This window comes from Vidua macroura, chromosome 7 (assembly GCF_024509145.1).
Source record: "Vidua macroura isolate BioBank_ID:100142 chromosome 7, ASM2450914v1, whole genome shotgun sequence".
NCBI classification, from domain to species: domain Eukaryota; kingdom Metazoa; phylum Chordata; class Aves; order Passeriformes; family Viduidae; genus Vidua; species Vidua macroura.
The window spans coordinates 3,400,781-3,406,502 of NC_071577.1; positions in this window are offsets into that span (position 1 = coordinate 3,400,781).

Consider the following 5,722-nt stretch of genomic DNA (forward strand, 5'->3'; position numbering starts at 1 on the left):
CAGCCAGCTTGGATTTCAGCATTGGGAATGGGGTCAAATACACTGATTGAAACTTTTCCCAGCGAAAAGCCAGAGCCTCTCTCTACATCCATTCTCCTTATTCTGTGCAGCTAAAGATGTTCTCCCCTAGCTCTTGGACTGTGGGAAATGGATTTGTAGAGAGTTCTCAGGGCCTGACAGGAGCCCCACACAGTCTGCATCCGTATGCAAACTTTGAGATAAGAAATGCTGACTTAGAAATGCCATGGCATAGGACAGACATTGTTGAGAGAGAAATAGAGACTAGAAAAAAGTTTCAAAGGACGGCCTTGCAAATAAGACTGGGTACTTTGGAGAAATAGAACTATGAAAGATGCGTTGTAGTGGGTCGTTTTAGATGATTGGCTTTAAGGCATCTACAGCGTGGTGTGGCTAAAGCTGGTAGGCCAAGAAACGCTTATAGTGTATTGTAATTAAAAAATAGCTTCTGATTGTGATGGGGTGAATTATAACATCTGTATTGTCTCACCCTTCTCATGAGGCTGAAAATGGAATAAAAGTTTTTAAAATGCCTCTCAGTTGCCCCATCTTTGGGTCAGAAAAGGGAATTGTCTGACATTGGACACCCTCACCCATAGCCAGGAATGTTCTGCTATGGCTGTGACCATGTCAGAGCACAATGCAAAGGATTTAAAGTGAGCTGGAGACTCTCAGGAACAGCCTTTTGTGCCGTGCCCAGCTTTCATGCTGCTAGAGCCAAGACCAGACTGCCTCAGATCAAGGGAAAGCCTTCAGGTGAGCTCTTTGACCCGCTTCTGCCATGGTTTCTCTACAATCAGTCCGAGGCAATGTTGAATAAAGTACATACTGTTATAAAGGATACAAAAATGTTGATAAATGGTAATAATTTTCATTCACCAGCCTGCATTTGAGCTGATCCAATGTTCTAATATTTTTCTGTGTTGCAAAGTTTTCTGTGGCTCAAATGTCATTTGGAAGAGGGAGTGGTTGCTATTGAAGATGGGTCATAGAGTTGATTAAAGTATTTTGGTTCCTGAATGTTAATCAAAGAAATGTGTTTTGATTTTAAAAACTCATCCTTCTCTTTTAAAGCAATATCTCAAGTTCTTTTCTTATGAAAGGTTGGGAATTAGAGACAGAGAGCTCCAAACTCAATGCACCTTTTGTCAGAAATAAGTGTGTGCTGAGATTGTAACAGATGAGGGAGAACAGTGTTTTCCTTTCTCCCCACATTCCTTGCCAAAGAGGTGCCTGGGTGGTAGTAGCATTATTTGTTCTGCCTCCCATCTTAGTTCTGGGATGGATGTTTGCACTCCTTTGTGCCCTGCTGTTTCAGAAACGGAGGAAGGCAAGTCTGCCCAGTGGAATGAGACCACTCAAACCATTCAAACAGAAAGCCCTTGGCATTCAGAGTCCCAAGATCCTTGCTGTTTTTCATCTTGCTGCAGTGGTCTGGACAACATTTAGCTTTCCACTTCATCCCTAAAAAGGCAACCATTTGCCTTTTGTATGCTGGGACCAGTTAATACTCCACTAGAAGCTGAATATGTAAAATTCCTTCCCAACCATTGAGGCACAGTGTTGTAGCCAGTGCAAGAGTAATTTTAAATATTGAGCCAACTGCAGAGTTTAAAGATTGTCCTCTTAGAGCAGGTCTTAAGAAATGCTGCCAGAAGGATTGTAGTAATGCTGAGTGGGACTTGGAAATTGTCTAATGAAATCAGAGTTCCTCTGCAGAGCCCTGGCTTTACAGCATCTGGACAACAGAGATGTTTGCTATTCCAGCTTCCTGAATCTCTATTTCAGTATATTTAAGCAGTGGAACCAATTTTACATTTTCAGACTCAAGTTCTGGGTTTCTGGGGAGGTCTGAGGTTTTCTCCACGTTCTCTTCATGCCCAGCTTCCAGCATTGGCCAAAAAGGACTCTGCTAGGAAGCACCAGGTGGAGAGTGGTGCCATGGCACACAGAGAAGTGATGAAAGGTGAGATGGAGAATTGGCAGTTTCAGGACTAAACTTGGACTCTACCACCAGCAATTTCCAGATGACAAGGCAGCTTGGGGCAGAGGGAGGCAGTTGTATCCGATTTAATCTACACACCAAACAGGCGTTAGTTAAGAAATGAGGAAATTAAAGCGCCTGTCTTAGATGACTATTTTCAGACTCCTTTCACTCCCAGCAATCAAGTCAGTTCTGTTTCTAGACAACTGGAACAGCAATTTCTCTTTGTGAGTGAAATTTTGGTAATTACAAGATGTATTTTCCTTTAAAATGTAAATCATCCAGCATCATCACATGCCTGTATGTTGAAAACAGTCTAAACAGCATTCCAGGCACTGAGGAGCTATTCCTGATCTCTTGTTTCCTGAACATTCAGATGACACATGAAAGTTGATGGTGTCCCTTCTGATAAAAGAAAAACCAAGTAAATTCACAGCAGTACATTCCTCTGTTTTTCCATAGCTTTTATGGTGTGCCATTAGCAAAACCAAAAGGTCCCTGAGAAGTTCTTCACCATGGGCATGGCACAACATAACAAGGTGGGGATGGCTTCCCACTGCCAGAGAGCAGGATTAGATGGGATATTGGGAAGAAATTTTTCCCTGTGAGGATGGTGAGGCCCTGGCACACATTGTCCAGAGAAGCTGTGGCTGCTCCATCCTGGGAAGTGTTCCAGGGCAGGTTGGATGGGGCTTAGAGCAACCTGGGAGAGTGGAAGGTGTCTCTGCTCATGGCAGGGGGAATCAGAATGAGATGGGCCTTCAGATCCCTTTCAACCCAAAGTGTTTTATGATTCTCTGAGTAACTTCACCATATCTGCAGAAGACATACATTGACATCAGATGCTATAGGTAGGAGAAAGGCTTCTAAATTTTGCTCAGACTAACAGAAGATTTGAGACCTGATTCATAATTCACAGACATTACAGTCTCAGCCTCGTTTCTCTTCCTAAGTCATCTGTGTGTCCCTTGAGATATTGGCAGAAAATCAGACAGCCCATGCAGGCACTGCCTGTGGGTTGCTGAATATTCTCCAGCCCTTGACCTCCTGGGAGGGAGAAGAAGTCTTTGAGATTCCAATTTCTCTAACTGCTCACACACTGTCCTAAGCAAGTACCCTCTGCCACACATTTAAGTCACATGAGGAGAGGCTGAGGGAGCTGGAAGGGCTCAGCCTGGATAAAAGGAGGCTCAAAGGAACCCTTCTCACTTCTACAACTCCCTGAGAGGAGGGGGCAGCCAGGGGGAGGTCGGGCTCTGCTCCCAGGGAACAGGGACAGGAGGAGAGGAAATGGCCTCAGGCTGGGCCATGGGAAGCTCAGGTTGGACATCAGCAGGAATTTCTCCATGGAAAGTGTGCTCAGGCCTTGGAATGAGCTGCCCAGGGCGGTGTGGAGTCCCCATTCCTGGAGATGCCCAAGGAAAACTTGGACATGGCATGCAGTGCTCCGGGCTGGTGACAAGGTGGGCATCAGGCACAGGTTGGACACAAAGGTCTCGGAGACCTTTCCCAAGAAGAACTAAAATGATTCTATCATTCTATGCAGTGTCTGATCCCTTTGGCACTGCAGGTCCAATGGACACAACCTCACCGTCCACAACTCCTATTGGTGTTGCAGGAGATGGACTTTCAGAGTGAAGCAACAAAAAACACAGGTTAAAGCAAACAAAACCACATTAACACATCCCAGAGAGGTGTTCTGAAACATCACAGCCTGCAACACAATCTCAGAGGCCTCACTTCACTACTTTCAGCCTTTGAAACTTCAAATATTTGAAGTTCCAGAGGCCTTCCTGTGACTGTCAGAAAAAAAAGACCTTACAGGGTCATTGCCACAACATTGTACCTGATACAAGGCAAATATTTCCTCCAGACCCAAAGAGTTGTGCCTGAAAAGTCACAAGGCTATATCTCTTTTTGATTTTTTTTAAAGTTTTCCAGAGCCTGCTGATAATTTTCAAGGTTTTCTCCCACTCTGTAGGTCCGTAGGGCACAGTTTCCATAAGTTCTGCTGTTACCTCCTTTTGCATTTAGTGAAAGTTACCTGCAGTGACCAGTTGATCAAAGTCCTGGGAGAACTTGAACTCCTGGGTGAAGCCGAGCAAAACATGTATCTCCCAGATCTGAAGCCATTAAGTGCCAAGTACTGTCCCAGTGTCATACTCTGTCCCCTGTAAGTGTGCTGATGCCATTTAAAAGGGGTTGCCAATGAAAACAACTTTTAACATTTTTGTAATTTCTGCATTAGCATTCAAATCCTTGACCAGAAAAATCACATGTCAAAATCACATGGGATTCTTAAATACCAAAGCTGTCATTTTCACCCTGCATTTTAGAGTCTCTGAAGAGTCACACAAGGGTTTTGTTTTAAACACTACCGAAAAGGTCCCTGGTGTTTAGCTATAGCTTTACATCAGCATATACTCCTGATTATTCCTTTAGGCAGGAGCAGCAAAGCCAAGAATGAGCCAAGCAGGCGATTCCTGTGTTCTCATGTCCTGCACAGCACTAACTGGGAATTCAAGAGTGGATGCCGGAGCCTCAGGGTGCACAGGAAGCCACAAAGACTTTGGGATGCTGAAATGGACCAGCAGCCTGGTGCCTGTGCCTGGGCTGCACAGGGCTGAGCTCCATCGGGATGATCTAACAAAGGCTGAATGGACATCCCATGGCCACTGGAGACTCCTATTCCAAGTTCTGAGAGCTACAAAATTCAACTGTAACCAGCCGATTTTTTCATGTTAGCTTGAAATCCAGGAGAGGAATGGTAAACATGGAGAAGTGTTCTTCCAACCCTAGTGACAGCTGTGCCTGCACAGCACCTGTGGCCGTGGCAGGGTGGTAGGAACTGGATGATCTTTATGATACTTTGCAAGATAAAGTGCTCTGGCATTCTGTGATCCCCAAGTGGAGAGCAAAACCGAGCCATAGAAGTCCCAGCTTTTCTCCGGCACCTCCTTTGTTCTTTGTTGCAAGCAAGTCCAGGATTCAGTTTCAGAGCTGACGCATGTGTCTTTAAGGTGCCTGCATGGAGGAGAGGGCGGGCAGCTGCAGCGCAGGGCTCGTGCCCCATCAGAGTCTCTCTCTCACCATGGCACCAATGCCTCTGCCTTGGGATGCCCGCCTGTGGAAGGCGAGTCTGCCCTCAAGCATGGCCATGGAAGTCAGTCAGGGGCACAGGCTGCAGCTGAAGCTGTAAGGCTTTGCTGTGAGGCTGGCAAGTCAAGAGAAAGCCATTGTGGTGAAAACTGCTGAAGCCTTTTGCCAAAGCATGGCAATTGTGCCCACGGTCTCCCCGCGTCTGGCATCCTGGCTGGTGCGGGAGCCTCGTTGAGCAGGTGCCGTTGTTCAGGGTGCTGCTGTGCCTGAGAACCTCAGAGCCCTCAGCAATCCAGCCAGCAACACACGGGCAGGAGGACACGGATGGCGCTTCCTGCCTGGGACAGGCTTTGTGGCCATCTCCAGGCACCGCTCTCGCAGGGATCCCCGCGGCTCCGGCCCTGCCCACCCGCTCTGTGGGCAGCACAAAGGCTTCAGCACAACCCCCAAAGGCCAGGGGGCTTCTGGCCATTTTCCCTGTAACACTGCACAACTGGGAAACTTGCTGAGCACAAGCACCATTTTCCCACGCCTCCCCCTATGTCCTGGGCACCCTGGGCAGCAAAAGAAAGATCCTAGGAGTCTGTCTATTATAATACATTCTATATTTACATACTAAAG